Here is a 20935-nt window from a genome sequence, read left to right as displayed (position 1 = left end):
CTAAGAAACATGCAGTTAATTCTTACTCTGAACATTCCTTTGTTGTGATTGTCTTCTCCATGGCAGGTCCGTGATACTGAGTATTAGGATGTGTTAGAAAAAGGCAGCAGGAACAGGTCTCATTATCTATTTAGTTATTTTTCAAAGCCTTCCTTGGGGGAGAAGGCTAATGAATAAGTAAAGACCGTGAAGGAATATACTGTACAGAAGATAGACACTAATTAATCTCCTCCTCTGATGAGGCTGGAGAGGAAAAAAAGAAACTTGCATTAAAGCAAGAGAGATATAGGTTAGACATAATGAAGAACTTGCCTATTATGAGCATTTTAAGTTGCTGAGCCGGGCAGGCAAAACCATGATTCTGGTGGTGGCCAATATACAAAGCAACGATACCAGCCAAATTTCACAGAAGGAAAGTCTGTATTATCTGAATAAGTTAGGTCTGCTTTCTGGCATAAGCAAACTTTATTTCCCCACAACCAGCGCTCTAACCTGTGCGTGTGGCAATTATTTTAGAGTCTCTCTCTAGAAAAGTCCCTTTTGGAAACTAGAGCCTTTCTCCTCACTGTGTAAGTGAACTCCCTGACAGTTCTAGGAAGACTATAGATTTTTTAAGCTGAGACAGTTTTTTTTTTTCTCTCTCTCTTTCTTTCTTTTAACCTTTTTATTTAGTCTGTTAAACCACCAGAGACACAGATTCCTCTCAAGGGGCTATTTCTGCTTTTCATTTATTGAGACTACCAGGTCATATCACTTGTTTTTGATGAACTCAGAGCTATTTAAAGCTGCTGTTAGGCCTTTAACTGCTTTACTAGATGCCTGCTCTCCCAAGTCACCCTCCTCTTTTCAGCCTGGCCACCCCACTACCCTTCTTTCCTCTTATATTCTCCCCTGTCCCTCCTGACTGTCTGCAACCCCTTTTATTTTTCTCTGTCCCTTATCTTTTCCTAATAGCTCTCTTTTCTTTCTCTCTCTCTCTCTCCTTTTTTTTTTTGTTTGTTTTTTTGTTTGTTTTTTGAGACAGGATCTCACTTTGTCACCCAGGCTGGAATGCAGTGGCATGATCATGGCTCACTGCAGCCTCCCACTCCTGGGCTCAAGTGATCCTCCTACCTCAGTCTCCTGAGTAGCTAGGACTATAAGCACACACCACCACACCAGCTAATTTTTTAATTTAATTTTATTTATATAGAGACAGGGTTTCACTGTGTTGCCCAGGCTGGTCTCGAACTCGTGGCCTCAAGCAGTCCTCCTGCCTCAGCCTCCCAAAGTGCTGGGATTACAAGTGTGAGCCAATATGCCCAGTCTCTCTCTCTCTTTTTTTCTTTTCTTTTCTTTTCCTTCCTTCCTTCCTTCCTTCCTTCCTTCCTTCCTTCCTTCCTTCCTCTCTTCCTTCCTCTCTTTCTCTCTTTCTTCCTTCCTCCCTCCCTTCCCCTTCCTTCCTTCTTCTCTTCCCTTCCCTTCCATTCCCTTCCCTTCCCTTCCCTTCCTCCCTACCTCCTTCCCTCTCTCCCTCCATCCCTTTCTCCCTCCATTCCTTTTTTCCTTTCTTTCTTTCTCTCTGTCTCTTTCTCTCTCCCTTTCTTTCTTTCTTTTTCCCTTATAAACCATGTTCTCTGCACCTTCCAGAGCCATGGTTGGAAAGATTAGATTGCTTCTTGGAATCTACAGTAGAATGTCTGGTTGAAAATCACTTCTGGGAAAGCCAGCATAGCCAGAACAGGCCTTCAGATTTGTTTATTCATTCAGCAAATATTTATTGAGCAGCTATTTATGTGCAGACCCCTGAGATTAAAGTTATTGGCAACCTAGAAGCCAGAAGATAGTTTCACCCATTTGACATATAGGCTTAATTGAAGATTAAGGGTTATCCTAAACAACCTTGTTTTATTCCCTGGCCCTATGTTCATAATCACTAATTATTGCTTCAAAACAAAGTGCCCCCAGAGACTTTTACAAATATTATAAACATCCTAATGGTCATACTGGTTTGCCTTGGATGTCACTAGATTGTGAATGGTAATTAGTTTTCTTTTTCCAGCTGAGGGCCCCTTAGGCAATGTCTGGCCCTTTCAAATTCTTTCTGAGCAATTGGTTTCTAGCTAATTGTAATCAATCGTTTCCTATGGGCAAACCCTTCTCAATAATGAGCTCATCGTCCCATCAGGTGAAAATGCAGCAGCACAATTAATATTTTGGGGATGAAAACAAATTACTGTTTGCTGAATAATGAGCCCTGAGTCCTGTTTTAGAGCTGAATATGCAGTGCAAGACCAAAATTTAATTCTTTTCATGAGAACTGACAGACTTTACTTCAAACCAACTACACTTCATTAAAACTGTGATAACAGTCTACAAAGCAGCATAGAAATATTGCAGCTGTGGGCTCTCAGAGAGAAGGAAAGAATCCTTATATTGTTCAAGTATGGCACAATGTGTTTGTAATGGAGTCATTCCATCCCAGATATATTCGGATTCAATGCATTGATTCTCCTCCCCTGCCACTCGGGTTCACTTAATGGTGAAAGGGAGGCAGCAGCCAAAGCAGCCAATTCTCTTACTTGCTTTAGACTGTACAGAAATTGAGCCACCCAAGTTGGGGGTGCAAGGGTGCAGAAGGATAAGAAGGGTAAATCCCGCTGAAGAAGAGTCTGGTACCAGGACCAACAGCGATTTGGGCAGGTCGTGTCCAGCCAAGATGTGGAGGAGGAAAATGTGGGTGGAGACTCAATGGGCTTCGTGGAGGTAGAGGTGATGACTACGCTTTGTGACTGCATGAGTCACTCTGCCTTTGGACTAGGGATTTGGGGCCTGAGGCCACTCAGAGAACATCTCCTCCAGGGAGCCTTTTCTAACCCCCCAGACTGTGAGATGGCCTCTCTGTGCTCCCGAGGTGCCTTGAACACACTCCTCTACAGTTCTTACCACCTGCTGAAATTGTCTGCTTTTTTCACAGTGGTTGGCACCACGGTCTTTGGAGAAAGGTAGTATGGCTTTGTCACTAATTAGCTGTGTGACCTTAAGCAAGTCACATAACCTCTCTGCGCCTCAGCTTCCTTACAAATAATAATATTTAATAGGGTGGATGTGGGAATTAAAATGAGTTAGTAAAAGGCCTGGCATATACTAATCATTATTACCATCATCATTAATGATACCATCTTTTCTACTTCATCATAAGTTTCTCAAATGCAGGGTTCACATTATTTATCTTCATCTACTAAGAGTTCAGCACACAGATGCTCTCAGTAAAGGTCTCTTCAATAGATTTCACATCAGGAGCTGCTATATCATAGTAAGAGGATAGATGTGCCTTTCTTGGGAGGATGATTGCCCTGGAGGAAGCTAACAGTCAACAGTGACTCAGAGATATTCACCTCCTTTCCTGCGTGTTCACAGTGGTCAGTGAGAAGTGATAGCAATGACCTTTCCTGTGAGAGGTTAGAATAGGAAAGATTTCTTGATAAGAAGGTGGTATGACAAATTTGAAGAATCTTTCACCAGAAACGAGCTCTGAGCCAGTGTGACTGTTCAGGCATGTCTCCCAGGAAAAGCTTCCTGATAGAGCCCGGCATTATGTGTAGAAAACGTAGCTGTGGGTTAATTTTTTACCCCTCTCCATCTGCACTGCCTTTAGTGGGCTTCCAGTGGTAGGGGTTGAGGGTGTTCTCTGGTTACCTTGGCTGCCCACACTGTGCCTGTGTGTGCTGTGCACTCACATGGCCTCACTCCTAGTGAAAGTTATTAGAAGCCGAAGGCGCTTCTGAAGGAGGATTTCTCTGTACAAACAGCCAAATTTGCTCGTATCTGAGATATACAGGTGTCATTGGGTCTAAGGGGAAAAACACGGATACTTTTCCAGCTCCTTTTTAGACCTTTGAAGGCAGGAAATAATTGGGGTTTATGTGTTTGTATGTGTGTGATGAGAGAGAGAGAGAGAAAAAAATAAGGTAAGAAGAAGAGAAGGGAAACTCATGGCATTTCTAACCAAATTGTTTCCACAATAATGTTGCCCCTCTTAAAATTAGCATAGTCTGTGAAATGAAGAGCTGTGTTGTGACTCAGAAATATTTCAGACAGCAGTGTTTCCACCAATTCATCAGAGATGTTATTATGCCAGAGAATGACTAAAATCTGGTGATATAAGGTGAAATAAAAACTGCTTTCAGCAGCCTTTCTCAAGGAGTGAGACTGGCTCGCCTCTGGCACAGTGGACTTCAAAATTAAAGGGGGAGTCATTCGTGTGACATTGTAGCAAAAATACAGCTAAGAAGAAAGCCTCATTATGAGCAAGCAATAGAAGGGAAAATTCCAGTAGGCATTGAGACGTCTGAACTGTGGTCCAGAATCTGCTACTAACTAATGAGTGACCTTGGGCAAGTCACTTCATTTCTTTACACCTCAGTTTCTGCATCTGGCAAATCTCCTCCAGCTCTAATATTGTAACTTATTAAAGCATAGAAGTACATCCAAATGAAATGATAAATAAGACATAGCTATATTATTTCCCTATCTTTGTACATTGGAATTGTGACCATGTGTTAGTCCATGTTTATCAATGTCTAGACAATATTCAAGTGGGCTCTATATCAATACTCTTTCCAAAGTTTCCTACAATGAAAATTTCTGTATCATTAAAAAAATGAAAAGACCCCCAAATCGTGGCATCTAATTTAAGAGATGATTTCTACCACTACTTCTTTCATCCAGTTCTTTAATAAGCATGTTTAACACCAACTGCGTGCCCAGTGCTGTTGAAAGGAAGATGGCAATAAGACTGCATTTAAGAAACCACCACAGAATCGTGGCCTAATAAAACAATATTAGCAGCATCTTGGCATCTGTCCCAGGATCTGACCTGCACATACATTTTGAAGTGAGCATTTACATGAGTATTTTAGCTGAAGGCAGCTAAAATTCCAGGGCACACCTACCTGCAGCATCATATAAAATGCTTTCTTCAATAGTGTGTCAGCTAGGTTTGTATTGACTAACTTGAATCATGGCTGACATAAAATTCCATTTCCTTTGTCCAGGGGACAACAGAAATGCAAAGGGGAAGTTCCCAACCAAAGTCTAAAAAGACAGGGCCTGAGATCCATGATAACTTTGCAGGTGATAATAAGCATCTCCTTTGTGTTGGGACCATCCATTGGGTTCCATCTCCTAAGAGGTGGTGATGGATGATGACTTGCACCTGGGCATGGAGGATATCCATTGCACATTTTCCTGTAGACCTTTCTCTGCTTCCCTGGTCTCTGTGTATCACAAAGACCCAAATATTTTAACTTGAGTGGTACCAAAAACCAATGAGGGAGTGATTATCAAAGTGGGAACAGTGGGAAAGGATGCTGTGCAAATACAAAAGTTTTGTAAACATTTAATAGGAGTTCTTAAAACATGGCTTCCAATTTAAACCTTTAAGTCACTAACCTGCTAGTGAGAGAGTGTGTCTGTATAAGAGATGTTTTCTCCTTTCCTAAGAATTAGGAAGCTCTAGGGTGGGGCCAGAACTGAGGGTCAGATATGATTGGTGGGAGGAATTAAGGCAGTTGTGTGTCCATAAAAGTCATTGACTAGTGTACATGGCAAGTCAATAGGCAGAGACACCCAGTTGCAGCAGAGAAAGAGGTTTAATTGTAGGGTCACTGAATGAAGAGATGGTAGAAAGCCTCAAATCCATCTCCCCAAGGAATTTGGGAGTAGGCTGAAATGTGGAGATCGTTGACTGGTCGAAGAGTGCAGAGTGGCATCATGGAACAGGGAGATGAAGAAGCCATGTTCCCATGCTGATCCCATTCCTGGCAGTTCCTGAGGACTCATAAACCAGGACTACTAAGGCCCGGGTGCTGCTGATACTGCCCCCACAGGGTTGACAAGAATTGCATGCTTACAGAAATATAGTAAGACCCTGTGGGGGTCTTCAAACTGGTTGCTGGAATTCAGGTCTAAAAAACTCTTAAGTGATCCTTCAACAAAAGCCTTATGAGTCTAATGTTAGAGATCCTGTCTGTGGGAACAATGGGGATGCATATCATTTTTTAAACAGTCTTATGACCCTAATGTCCAAAATCCTATCTATAGAAACAATGGGAATGCAATGGTCAGTATCTAGTGACTTTCACTGGAAGTGGGCCACAGTACAGCCTGACTGATGCTTAATTATAACTATATTTCTGTCCAGAACCTAGCATGCAATTCTTGTCAACTCTGTGGGGGAAGTTTCAGAGGCATCCCATCCCTCAGTAGTTCTGGTTTATAAGAGTCCTCAGTAACCTCTTGGATACAGAATTTGTACTGCTGGGCATGGTAGCTCACGCCTGTAATCCCAGCACTTTGGGAGGCTGAGGTCGGCGGATTACCTGAGGTCAGGAGTTTGAGACCAGCCTGGCCAACATGGGGAAACCTCATCTCTACTAAAAATACAAAAATTAGCTGGGCATGCTGGCACATGCCTATAATCCCAGCTACTTGGGAGGCTCAGGCAGGAGAATTGTTTGAGCCCAGGAGACGGAGGTTGCAGTGAGCTGAGATTGTGCCACTGCACTCCAGCCTGGCTGACAGAACAAGAAAAAAAAAATTGTACGAAGTCCTCTAGCAAACTGGAGGAAATCGGAGGGAGAAAGATGCATCAAATACTACATTGCAAGAGCTGTGCAATTCCTAGGAGAAAATTTATCCGGGGGAAGAAAAATTCTGGCACAGCAAGCTGGGCTTAGCAATAGGACTTAAGGATCAAAAGGAGTAATGACCCTTGGTTCAGCACAAAAGCTGTTATTTGAATCCAGCCTGGCCCAATTATCTTTGTGTTGTATGCTAGCCCTGGAGAGAAGAAAAAAAAATAAAACTGGCAATGCTCTGTCACCAAAGTCTGTAACACCGTGGAGCCCAAAGAACTCCACTGCCCGAGTAGGCCTCTTCCCTGACATAGCATGATGCAAGAGAGAATACCATTTTCTTTCTTTGTAGATGTAAGCTACGTGGCCAAGGCACTTAGCAAGGCTGGCCTCTAGAACAGAGCACCGGCAGTAGCAGGGGATCATGCTGAAGGGGCTAAGGCTGGCAGTGTAGGAAACAGGATGCATACAGAGGCATTGTCACCCGTAAGCACAGGCCCCGAAGGAATCTCGAACACTTTTGAGACATCCTCTGAGGCTCCCAAGAGGGGCTGTGGAGGGGGAGTCATGCAGATGGAGTCCTTATTAAGAATGGACTCCATATTAAGAATGAAATTGCTTCATTGATTTCTATATCCTGGAGACAGCTGGGTCACACTTCTTTGGAAGTGTGCTTTTGAGAGGTATATTCAACACTTATGTTTCACTTCAGATATTCTCAGCCTCACTTGTCTTGTTCCAGCTGCTACAGCAATGACCAGCTCTGCATAGTCTAACACTGTCTATCCTCATAACTGCACTATAAACCCTTTACCTTCTTCCTGCAGCTTCCCTGTTGACACAAAGACATAGGACCCCACTTGGTGTCCATGTATGGATAAGAGAATTAACAATCTTGTGGGTTAAACTTTTGACCAGTTTAACAAGAAACGAGAGCTGGTGGAGCAATTTTTCCCTCTTTTTTTCCCCCCATTCCAAGACACCAGACAGTCCTTGAAATGTAATTTATACTGTTTCTTAGACGATGGTCCCCCAGATGGAGCAAGAAGATATGGAGAAGAGACATATTGCTTGGCCTATAGGACTGGAGCCAAATTGTGCAGATCTTTGTGTGTAATATTAAAGATTACTATAGAGTATCCACCACAGAGGAGGATTTCAACAACCGGGGGCACAGATGACTGATGCAGTCATCTGTGAAGATAAGCAAGGGTCTCTCCTCAACCACCCCAGCATTTGTGCAGCGACCTCATAAACAGAGTGACCAAGGTAGCAAGGTTGGAGCCTATCCATGGGCCCAAAAGTATGGGCTGCTTCTTATCAAGGCTGCTGATACTGTCCCCATTGTCACCGCCAGAAGTAGAGACTGACATTGATTCCTTGATATGATGCCATTCTTCAGTGAGACCAGCCAGCCATTTCATGGCCGGAGAGTTATGTTTTACTCCTTCTACCCTAACGAGGCAGCAATTCATCTTTACTGGAATTGCTGCCTATTTTACATATTGGTTGTTTGTTTTTCCTTCCCATAGTGTCTCCACCAGCATAATCATCTAAGGCCTTTCACAATGCCTGATAAATATAGGTATGGTAGCCTTCAACAGCATTACCTATGAATGGGGGACCCATTTTACAGCAACAGCAAAAGAGTGGTGACAATAGGCACATAACTACAGCATCTACCATGGACCTCACCATCCAGAAGCAGCCAGTCTAGTAGAATGGTGGAATGGGCTATTGAAAGCTCAGCTAAGACTCCAGCTCAAGGAAAATAGGCCACAAAGTTGGAGCACTCTCCTTTGGGCATGCAATATATGTGTAGAACTAACGGCTAATATATGGGCCCCAGTAGTTAGAATACATGGGTCTGGGAAAAAGGCATGGCTTTGGCCATCATTACTCCCAGTGACCTTCTTATGGAATTTGTGTTTTCCATTTGTACAGACTTAGAATTTTCCAGGTTTAGAAGCGCATGTTCCCAGAAATCAATAAGGTTTATGCTGCACTTAAAACTGCAACTGCCACAGGGTTCCTTTGAACTCATACTGGTGGGTCAGCAAGCAAAGAGCGTTCCTGTCCTGAACACCATGAGGAGCCATGGTTTCTCTGCACAATGTGAGCGGGGGAAACTATGTCGGGAATCCACCTGATTCACAAGGATGTGTTTTGGTGTATCCATAAAAAATAGGTAATTGTCACAATTACAGACCGAGGACAAAGCAATACAGACCTCAGGCCTCTTGCTGATGTAGGTCTTGATCATATTACTGGGCAAGCAGTGCAGAGCAATGGCAAAGTGCCGACCAAGGGTGATAGAAATCTAAAATGGGAGGTAGAAGTGGGGGATGGCAGTTATGGCCTCAGGATCAGCCACTGCATCTTGCTTCACTAGTCTTCTTGCCTTGGGCCTTTTTGGAAATTCAACTAGCACCATCTTGAAGGAGACTCTGTGACAGATTATACTCATACCTCCTCCTTCAGGGAAAAAAGGCCATCTTGTTCTCAGAAAAATAGAGGCTCCAGAGTGTACCAAGTGAAACAGATAATGGAGGGCACCAGCAGGCTGTGTGGTGTGAGGGGTGGGCTCCTTAGACTGTTCTCACTCACCACTTTAGACCTCTCAGCTTCACTCGTCTCTTGTTCCAACTGTCACCTCAGCAAGCAGCTTCCTGAAGGCACAACCAGATGGCACTTTGCCTCATGCCCACCCCATGCACTCTCACCTGTTACTCTGAGATTTCTCTGTTTGATAACAAGGCCTAGAAATTCACAGCAACCCTCACACCTCTACAATCTGGGAGTGCAGGAGAATGGACCCATTAGAATGAGCCTTTGACCAATGAGATAATGGGGATAAATTCTTCCCCTTTTCTCACCCAAAGAGACATTCCTGAGACATTTTTTACATGGCTTCATTGAAGATAACTCTGTGATATCAAACAATCCGTTGTCCTTAGTGGTAGCCAGTTCAATACACTTCCCTGTACCTGTATTGGTTTTATCTCCTTTTCTGTCTCACGTTATTTATCCTTCTCTCCTGGTCCTCAATGTATGCTCCCTAACAAAATCATGGCACATAAACCCTTGCCTCAGACTCTACTTTCTGAAGAAACCAGCTAAGGAAAAAGTGTCTCTAAAGAAAGAAAAATCGAGTAATGTAAAAAACGAAAATATGGGCCAGGCACAGTGGCTCACACCTGTAATCCCAGCACTTTGGGAGGCCAAGACAGGAGGATTGCTGGAGCCTAGGAGATCAAGACCAGCCTAGGCAACATAGTGAGACCCCACCTCTACAGTAAATTAAAAAATTAACCAGGTGTGGTGGCACATGCCTGTAGTCCCAGCTACTCAGGAGGCTGAAGCTGCAGGATTGCTTAAGCCACGGAAATGAAGGCTACAGGGAGCTGTGGTCACAGCTCTCCAGCCTGGGCAACAGGGCAAGACTCAGCCTCAAAAAAAAAAAAAAAAAAAAAAAAAAACAGAGAGAGAAAAGAAAAGAAAATATTCCTCTCCAGAGAGGGAAAGTTAAGTCAAAGTTTAAACCTAACCATAGATGAACAGCCCATGGTCCACAGCATCCCCTGTGGAGTAAGATTTGGGTTTGAGTCCTTCGTATCAAGCAGCAAGAACTACAGAAAGGCAGTGTTAATAGCCTTCTTAAAGTGCCATAGGACACCTTCACTGGAACTTCAGAAATTCTAAATATAGAATTCAAGAGCAGCAAACACTAATATCAGGATTTAGTTTGGCCCAGAGTAACCCTGTAAAGAAGGTGAAGTTGATCTTTAATGCCTCTACAGATCATCTTTCAGCATCTCCCTTTCCTCCCCTAAGACATTTGGTGCTTATGTTCTCTTTTTCCCTCTCCTTTATTCCAAACCTTTTAGCTCTATATTACTTTGAAGTGATCACTTAAATCGATTTGCAGTTGAGTATTAATGACTAATTGAGTTTAATCTGGTAGTTCTCCAAGAATTCCAAGAGGTTTTTACAGAATAAGCCCTTAGCTCAAAAGACTGTGTTTCTAATAGCGGAATACCTAGCATCAACAGTTGGCTAGCAGAGATAGATTTGAGGGTTCTTTAAACAAATAACACACACAATTATTACTTTTCATTTATGTCTAGGACTTAGTCCAAGCTGTTTTATTTATGTGTCCTTTCAGATAATGATTTTTAACTATTAGAAGAAAGGGCAACACAAAGAAAACCCTGATTCAGTTTTTTCCCACCATAGTATTATGACATTTTTTGTAGTAAAGTTGGAAATTAAAATAATTTTACATGCACAGCCTTATATGTATCATTAATATGTTACTATACTTGCTTTGTCACATATCTACATATCTATCCATCCCTTTACCCAATAATCCATCTTTTTATCGATTTCAAAGCAAATTGCAGGCATCAGCATTCTTCTCTAAATACTTCCCTGACTTGATTTTCCTCTTAGATTGTCTGCATGTCAGGACAAAGCAAAGAAGAATTCAGCAACTGCTGCTTAAAAACTCATTCACTACTTTAGAAATCAAGACAAAGTGAAAGACATGGATGGAATGAATTCAGCCCTTCCTCCTATTGTTTCTCTAGCAAGCAGGTGACCAAAGCTATAAATGTTTGTTTCCTGAAAACTAAAGTCCTGACTTGTCATCTTCATAGTGAAAAGAGCCTCAAAGGTATTAGTTCTTATGAACCCACATGCTATAGTTAAACCAGCTCTCAGTTGTTTATTTTAAATACTCAAATTGTTTTGTTGGTGTCTTTGTGTTTGTAGGTTAGTGTTTGAAGCTATAAATCATATCTTGAACTAAGTACAAAGTTTGAGTCAAACCAACACAAGTTGTCTGATTGCATTCCTGACCCACATGGATATCCTTTGTGTATAAAACAAGTATGCCCCATCTTGATCCTTTCTAATTTGTGATCTCCCTGACAGGACACCAGCCGTGGGGGTTGTGGCTTCTCCACAAACCATCTCTTGACAAGTTCAGTCCCAGTGGTCTCTCATGGCCACCTGGCATAACTCTACTTATAGCCACACAGTCAAACATTTAATTGTTTAATTATTTTGCATAGAATGATCCTGTCTCTCTCCCAGAATCTAAGCTCTAGGAGGGAGTGAGGAGGGTAGGAAGCATGTCTTCTGAGTTTTCTTCTACATTCAGTGCTTGAGGGCTGGGCATAGTACAAGGCACACACCTAAGACTTCACAGGTCTTAAAGTCTTTTTACAGAAATGTTCTCACTTAAACTTGATGTATAGTAGACTGCTTGGCCTACTTGCTTCCAGAAAGCTGGCTCTGGGTTCTTTGAAAGTGTTCCTCCCGGGATACGTGATCGTGGCAGTTAATATCAGCCAGAATACTTTTCTGACAAGTCCCCAGGCAATCATCATGAGCAGGGACTTAGAGACGGGGCTTTTCTGTGTCAGAGCCAGAATTCAGAAATGCTCTGCTTTTCTTGGTTAAAAGAGAGCCAGGATTTTTTTCTTTTCAGCACCCGTTTGTGCTGACCTCTTTTTCTGGCTTCTCAGTAAAAGGAATAAGGACTCAGGAAGCACTGGAGGGAAAACGGGTTGTTTAGCTGGAGAGAGGGCTTAGGCAAGGCTAACACTGTGGGCTGGAAAAGCCACTAGTGAGCTTCCATTTTTCCTTCTTATTCTAAAAACCCAGGTTACTGTCCAGCCCTGAGTCATCTCATAGTACATGGAAATATATCTATTAAGTACATTGAGTTAAACTGTTCTCTCAAGGAAGCCCTGCCAGGGAGTTAGCAGGGACATAGGGTGCCCAAACATTGGGACAATTCATTAACCAGCACCCTAATAACCTAAATTATTCATGTCAGCTTGGACCCCAGAAGGGTCCATTCTCTTCTGAAAATGGGGCTCATGGCAATGTGCTGATCCTTACATGTGACATCATGTGGGTGTTTAGCTACATAATAAATACATTGATATGCTTAAAAAATACAAACCGATTCAGGCAATAGATGAATGTATCTTTCTGTCTTCTAAATTTCTCTAGATAAACTTCCTTGTCATTCTGAATTTTATATGATAGAAAACCATCTACAGGTCTACATTGGAAATATTGAAAATAATTTTATTGAAGTCTGATAATGGGTGAAAACTCCTGGATCTCATGGCTTATTCCTGACCGGAGCTGGATTTAATTCCAGAACCCAGGAAGGCTATGAAGTGATCCTCTTTTCATTATCCTTATTTTTTACTGTAATTTTGTGGTGGTTTCAGTGAGGAGCAGAACGACAGAAATCCTTAGGGGCTTATCGTCTAAGTTGGATATAGAAACAGAAAAGTAAGGCACCCAACAAGAAGCCACTTGTCTAAAGAAAAGGGAGTCCCAGAGTTTCTACTTTTATAATTCTTCCTGCCTCTGTCATTCTACAAGATCATTGTCTTCAACATTTTTCAGAACAGTCTACCCAGGTATGATCTGGAAAACAAAGAAGCATGGAGAACAAACTTTGCCAGAAGAAACAGCAGTGCACTGGGGGGGCACAGGTGGGGCAGCTTTGCTGTGATCTTGGCAAGAAAGCACTTGGGATCCTTAGAAGCCACTCAATCCTCCCCTCCATACCCTCACATGGTGGCCTTGGATTCCCAGCAGAGCCTCTGTGCTATGGCACCTGGAGGTTGAAGATGTTATAGTCTCACTAATGCACAACAATGTAGCAGTCTCTCATTGTGAGGTATCACCCAGAATTCTTTGTCTCACAACCAAGAGAATTAAGGAGCGTGGACACGAAGGGTGAGGTTGGAGCAAAAGTTTCATAAGTGAAAGAAGAAAGCTCTCCACCACAGAGATAGAGCCCAGAAGAGGGTTGCTGCTTTTACAGTTGAATGTAAAGGCTTTTACAAGAAACTGTTGAGGGCTGGGTGTCTCATTTTCATAAGGCACAGATTTCTGATAGCTCCACCCTGTCATTCCAGTGCGCATGTGGGCCCTTAGCTTGAGTTACTCCATACTGCTTTGTTCCCTTTACTGAGCATGTGCTAGGGGACAGGATTTTCCACTGCAGGCATGTCTGGGCAAGTCACCTGTGTAGCCTGTCTTATCTGTGCAGCTGTGGGCATGTCTTAGGTAAGCCCCCGGCCCTGTGCAAGTTCCCTTATCTGTGCCTGCAGCTTGAGTTTTCAGGGTGTTCTTTTGTTTGAAAGAATTCAGCTGAGGACTCACCCTAACTCCCTTCTTGGCCAGTTTCTTTATTTCTCCTCTCTCAAAGAGATCCCAGTAACGGTCAGATTGGGACCCCTGCCTCCCATAAGATGTTTACATGCAGCAGCCAGCCCTGTGGGAGCCAGGAAGGCCTGCAGAGCTAGATCCTGCTCAGTTGAAGTAGGACGAGGGCTTAATTACACACCCTCCCCCATTAAGTCCTAATTTCACACATGAGGCTGCTTTTAGGCCCACAGTCTATTTAAGAATGCTCCCAGGGCAGATTAAAGAAAATCAGTCTAAGCCTCTTAGGAGGGAGCATCTCATCTCTACTAGAGGAGGAAGCAGTACATGGTGAGCAAAGCCAACAGAGCAGCTAGAACCAGAGAAGGCAGGGCTTAGAGCTTGGCTTAATAATGACAAGATGGCTGAGTGCAGTGGCTCACGCCTATTACCCCAGCACTTTAGGAGGCTGAGGCGGAAGGATCACATGAGTCCAGGAGTTTGAGACCAGCCTGGGCAACACAGTGAGACCTCATCTCTATAAAAAGTAAAAATTAGCTGGGCATGGTGGCTCACACTGTAGTCCCAGCTACTTGGGAGGCTGAGGGGGAGGATCACCTGAGCCCAGGAGGTGGAGACTGCAGTGAGCTGTGAGCATGCCACCATACCCTATCTTGGGTGACAGAATGAGACCTTGTCTCACACACACACACAAAAAGTATATATATATATATATGTATATATATGAAAGCAAGCATGTGATGAGCATTCTGCTTCCTGCTTCTATATCATTTTTATATGTGTGTGTGTATGTATATGTGTATGTATATATATATATATATATATATATATATATATATATATATATTAGATGAGATTGTTCTGCAGCTAGTAACAGAAAATCCACTATATCTATAGTTCGTTTACTTAAGAAAATCTTGAGCTAGGCAGTCCCAGGGCTGGGCCGGCATCTCTGCCAATGCAAGGACACTGAGAGTCATTGCAATTCTCTTGCTCTTCTCCTTTTGGTCACAAAATTGTTGCCATAACTCCAGGCATCCTAACCTCACAAAGCCATTTCCAAAAGCAGGAAGCAGAATGCTCATCACATGCCTTCTTTTTTTTTATTAATTATAATAGTAACTAACATTTTCTCAGCATTTACTGTATGTCAGGTGCTATCCTGAGCACTTTGTAGGTTTTAATTCTACAGCCGATTAAAAAAAACAAAGCACAAAAAGCAGAATTAACTTTCTCAGTATGACACAGGCAAGAAGTGATAGAACTGGGACTTAAACTCTGGCAGTTCAGCTCCAGAGCCCTTATAGTGTCAAACCACCTCTCTATTAGGGAAGAAGAGGTTTCCCAGAAGCACCTCAGTACACCTTACCTTATATGTCATTGTTTAGACCTGGGTCACATGACTGCCTGGCAGCAAGGGAGGCTGAGAGAATACAAGTAACTGCCTATTTCAACCTTAAGGAAGATGGGGGCTGTGAAGGTCAGTTGAATAGCCAACCAATAGTGTCCACCACGGTTACAAAAGTAGCAATGGGCTTTGTTACAGGGGAAAGGTCTGGTGCACTAAGGGCCCTTAGGTGAAAGGCCGAGGTCACTGGGCTATTTGGCTCACTGCCATTGAGAGAAAAGCCAAGATTCTACTGACAACCAGCTAGTAGTGGTGAAAATGCCAGCAGCCTCACAGTCTTATCTTCCATGCAGTCACTGGAGTATCTGTGCATAAGCAGTTTTTACTAAATTATTCATCCTGATTTAATGGGGAGGAAATCAGATGCAACAGGTATGGTTCTTTGTGCTTGTTGAATGGCTTTAAAACAAGCTTTCAGATATTGGTTGCCATAGGGGAAGGCAGCAGGAGGACAAATCAGCTGTATTTTAAGCTAATTACCAAAATGTTGCAATACCTGTCAAATAGGGACATTTTGTTCCAGTGTCAGTGTTTGTGGAATAAAACACTGGGAAGGAAGGAGGATTACATAGGCAATTTGTTCTACATACGCTCAGAAAAAGCCTCTCAGATACCTGACACAGTTACATTCCAAGTGTTATTGTACCTGCTTAAAAACTTGGGTAGAATCTCATTTTATAAGCTTGAAGAGACTTCCAAATTGCTACATTTAGACCCAAAGCTCATTAAACTTGAAGCCTATTGCTATAATATACTAAAACATACTGTATTGTTTCCTGGGTTTAAAATTCCTTGCACAAAGCAAATGTTAGGTGTACAATTCATTTGCAAATGACATGTTGGGGGATGGAGGAAGAGGTGGGCACCAAAGGATGTGCTTGGCTTGTTCCAACACATTAAAGCCAGAGAAAGTAAATGATGCTGCATCCTTTTGCAATGACTATTTCACTGCAACACAATATTTTAATAAAATATGACACATTTTTTAAATGTTAGGTGGTTATGTCAGAGGCCTGTGAACCAGAGCGACTCCATCTTAAACAGGAGCTGGGTAAAATGAGGCTGAAATCTACTGGGCTGCATTTCCAGATGGTTGAGGCATTCTAAGTCACAGGATGAGATAGGAGGTCAGCACAAAATACAGGTCATAAAGACCTTGTTGATAAAATAGGTTGCAATAAAGGAGCCAGCCAAAACCCACCAAAACACAAATGGCAACGAGGGTGACCTCTGGTCATCCTCACTGCTACACTCCCACCAGTGCCACCACAGTTTACGAATGCCATGGCAACATCAAGAAGTTACCCTATATGGTCCAAAAAGGAGAGGCATGAATAACCCACCCCTTGCTTAGCAGATCTTCAAGAAATAGTCATAAAAATGGGCAACCAGCAGCCCTCAGGGCTGCTCTGTCTAGGAGTAGCCATTCTTTCATTCCTTTACTTTCTTAATAAACTTGCCTTCACTTTGCACTGTGGACTTACCCTGAATTCCTTCTTGTGCGAGATCCAAGAACCCTCTCTTGGGGTCTGGATTGGGACCCCTTTTCTGTAACAGTTATGTTTTGCAGTTTTATAAATTGCAAGGTTGTTCATTTTTGCCCCAATTTTTCTTTCTCTTTTTTGGTCATTATAATAGTACTAACAGCTAAGGAATGCTATAAAATGAGCAGGGTTTTGAACTGCCATTGTCTATTCAGAAAATAATTAAAGGTACACTGAAGACAGTTGTAACGAGAAGACACTGAGAACTCACAAAGCAAATCTATCCAGCTCTGTTTTCTCTCCTGGGCCCTAGTGAGCTATCACCTCCACTGTCAACTAATTTCCCTGAGCCTCAGTTTTCTCATCTACAAAATAGGAATCCATGATCCTATGGACTTCATGATCTCTGAAGCTTGTGATCTCCAGGACCTTTGACGTTCTGAAGTTCTAATATTCAATGATGCTACACACTCTGAGTCAGGATTTAACAAAATTTCCAAATTTTACTGACATGCTTTTCTGTATGCTGCTAAGAATGTTTAACAAAGAGATAAAACACTATATAATAAGAAAAATATCTTCGTTCAAAAAATAGACTATGAAAAGGATAAACGCTTTGTGTGACCAGGACCTTTTTTCTTCATACTGTTTCCTGTATCCTCACTGACAAATAATGCTAATATGTGAAACCCTCTCAAGGCATGGAAATAGGCTTGTTCAGTTGGATGTTAAAATGGCATTTTCTGTACATTATGCGTTATGAATGGAAGGTTAATGAAATTGTGCATGTCTCAGTTTTCACTCTGCAGGTTATTTTGTAATAGGGACGAGACTGTCCTACCTTTAATTTCGTGTTTTATTAAATTAAATGCTTTTCAAAGAAAGGGCCATTTTATTCCACTGTTCTGTTTTTTTCACTAGCAAGATGGCATGCTAAATGCTTTTTCCTGTTGACTCTTTTAAAAGTCTCTGGTTTCCGGTGAATTTGATATAAGCACACACTTTTGACATAGAAGAAATAACTATGAATTTATTTGAGTCAGAAGTCCTTAAACTGAGACAGGAGCTTCCATTTGGACTTTAAACACATCCCTTAACTCAATGGTTCTCACCTAGAGGGCTGTTCCCACTGGGTGGGACAACATTTGGTCTGTATGATGGTCCCATGCATTGTATGGTATGAGCATCCCTGGCTCCCACCCACTAAATAATTGTGACAACCATCCCAGCTCCGCCCACATTTCCAAATGCCAGCTTCTCTGATAGAGTCCAAATTGGGAGAGTGCCTCTGGAGAAAAGAGGCCCAAGAATAAGAAGTTGGTTTTCAAAAGCCTGAAGAGACTCTGTGTGTATGTGGAGAAATGTGGTTTCAAACATTCCAGCCCACGTCTCCAATTAATGCATCTTCACAACGTCATTGCTCCCTGGATGATGACACTTACATGAAGAGAAAAATCATAAGAAAGGACATTTGAGAATCACTTGGTTTATAGCAAATCAAATCCTTCTCCTAGACCTAGGAATGGGACCTCTTGTCATGTTACTTTATGGAAAATGTAGACTAGTTTCTCTTTCATACTCTGTAGAATAGGTTAAGTGTGGTTGACTATAAAATGATTCTTCGGAAATAAAGATCCTTCATAGGAAACACACACAGGAGAATGAGTGGATTTTATTTTCATATTCCAGATCCCTCTGTGGCAGCAGGGTTTTGAATTCCAATAAAATTTAACATCCAGGTATTGGGGCTAAAGAAGACAGATGTGCTGTTGGGCCCTGGCAGTGTAAAGGATGAATAAGTCATGTTCTTTGCCTTTGAGGCTCACAGTTGTGCCTGGGAGATGGACACTTGGACAACCAGGATATAAAATAATCAACACCACCAATGGGGTCTGTTTATGGAGTATGGGGATCTGGCGAAGGGACACGTGATTTCACCCAGCCATAGTGGTGTGTTGGGGGAGGGGGAGGTGGAGACTGGCAGATCCAGGGAAAGCTTCTGAGAGAAGGTATCCATTGAGTTGGGTGTTAAAGGATAGATGGGCATTTACCAAGGGGTGATGGGGTAGGGAATAGCATTCCAACCAGAGAACAGCATATGTGTGATCACACAAGTGTGAAAGAGAATGCAGAAAATTCAGTGTGGTGGGACACTGGTGGAAGAGTAGTGCAGAGAAGGGTAGAAAATGAGTAAGGGCAGCAGGCTCAGAAATCGGGGCTTTATATTATACCTAGAAGGGAACCAATTCAGAGTTTTAAGCAAGAAAGTAAAATAACCAGATTTACATGGGGATAAGAACTCTGGTAGAAGTGTGGAAGTTGGGTAGATGCAGACAAACTTTTTTTTTTTTTTGAAACAGAGTATCACTCTGTAGCCCAGGCTGGAGTGCAGTGGCGCGATCTTGGCTCACTGCAACCTCCACCTCTCGGGTTCAAGTGATTCTCCTGCCTCCGCCTCCCAAGTAGCTGGGATTACAGGCACACGCCATCATGCCCGGCTAATTTTTTGTATTTTAGTAGAGATGGAGTTTCACCATATTGGTCAGGCTGGTCTCGAACTCCTGACCTCATGATCCACCCGCCTCGGCCTCTCAAAGTGCTGGGATTACAGGTATGAGCCACCGTGCCCAGCCCGATGCAGACAAACTTTAGCCAGGGATACCAGTTAAGTGACAGTGACTTGCATACTTCACTTTTTTTCTTTTTTCAGATGGGGTAAGAAGGTATATACTTCACTTTTAAGCACTCATCCTAAGAAGATTTAGGAAACCAAGCAAATCCATGGCAAATTGAAGGCAGATAATAAATTTGAAGATTTTCACCATTGAAATGTTTGATTTACCTTGTTATTCATATTGTGAGTGTCGGCTCTAAGCACTGTTCCTTTCTCAACAAGGAGGCACTGAAGCATTTTCTTACACCATGTCACGATGTTTGTATGCTGTATCCCCACGATGGTAGTCACAGCTTGTTGAGTCAGATTTACGCCCGGAAGAAAAGTAACCATTGATATCCTGAGTGGACTCGCTCTGGGTTCTGACCAACCACAGGTGCCCTTTATTGTATAAGGTCTAACAAATCCTTTCACAGTGTCTGAGCGTAAGACATCAACAGAGACTCGCAGAAAACACAATGACAAAGAAGCCAAGATGCACAAAGAGAAAAGCTCATAGAAGCTGTGAATGAGAAGAAACCTGGAGATGCTGAGGAAAGCAGAGAGGCCAGTCAGAAGCAGCAGGAAAGAAAGATGCTGAGCCAGAGAAGAGCTGAGTCGTGTGTCTGGGGCCGCCAATGTCCTCTGGACATGTGCTCCTGAGCTTCCAGGACTATTGTCCCACAATTAGAGCCCTTCATGTCACCTATGCAGTGTTCTGATGCCAATAAGCTGGCTGTTTGGCTGCTTAGATTTTTTTTTCCTGCTCTTATTTTCTGTGTCTCTAAAAAAGCCAAATTCAAATTAACTGAGATAACTTGTGTAGTCTCTTGCAAACCGAAGGAAACTGACACATCTCACCGAGTGAGATAGCAGCGTTGCTTCATAGTTAATAATGAAAACAGACCAAGCACAGTGTCTCATGCCTATAATCCTAGCACTTTGGGAGGCCAAGGCGGGAGGATCACTTGAGGCCAGGAGTTCAAGACCAGTCTGCACAACATAGCAAGACCCGCATCTCTACAAAAAAATTTACAAAAAAATTAGCCAGATGTGGTGGTGTGTGTCTGTAGTCCCAGCTTCTTAGGAGACTGAGGCAGGAGGATCACTTGAGCCCAGGAGTTCATGGGTGCAGTGAGCTGTGATTACCCCATTGCACTCCAGCCTGGGTGAGAGTGAGACCTCATCTCTAATAATAATAATAAACAGCCACCATTTACTGAGTGCTCATTATGTGCCAGGTACTGTGACAAGAGTCGTATGTACACGATCTCATTTAAACCCCATGACAACATTGTGAGAGAGATTCTTCCATTATCATCATTTTACATATGACGAGAAGGGGTCAGAGAAGTGAAATAATGTGCCCACATTCACAGGGCTAGTCAATGGCACACTGGGGTCTGAATCCAGGTCCACTGGGCTCTAGAACTGGCACTCCTGACAAATGTACCTGGTAGAGATGGCTAGATGCTCCCCTGCAGTGGTGCTTCACCTTCCACAGAACACAGTTGTTGCTGGGAAGTCTCTACCTAGCTGGTCACTACATTTTCCAACCTTCCTTGCTTCCAGG

The 20935-nt window shown here is 42.7% G+C and overlaps 1 long non-coding RNA gene across 1 annotated transcript; it reads left to right on the top strand.

Moving 5' to 3' along the window:
• The first annotated feature begins 2843 nt into the window (after nucleotides 1-2843).
• Nucleotides 2844-19510, top strand: LOC134731363 (uncharacterized). The gene is made up of 3 exons (XR_010113584.1): nucleotides 2844-2984; nucleotides 11070-11292; nucleotides 19420-19510. It is a non-coding gene; the product is annotated as an uncharacterized lncRNA (long non-coding RNA).
• The last annotated feature ends 1425 nt before the right edge of the window (nucleotides 19511-20935 follow it).

The sequence above is a fragment of the Symphalangus syndactylus genome, chromosome 9 (assembly GCF_028878055.3).
Source record: "Symphalangus syndactylus isolate Jambi chromosome 9, NHGRI_mSymSyn1-v2.1_pri, whole genome shotgun sequence".
Taxonomy (NCBI): Eukaryota; Metazoa; Chordata; class Mammalia; order Primates; family Hylobatidae; genus Symphalangus; species Symphalangus syndactylus.
This window is presented reverse-complemented; position numbering and strand designations above follow the sequence as displayed.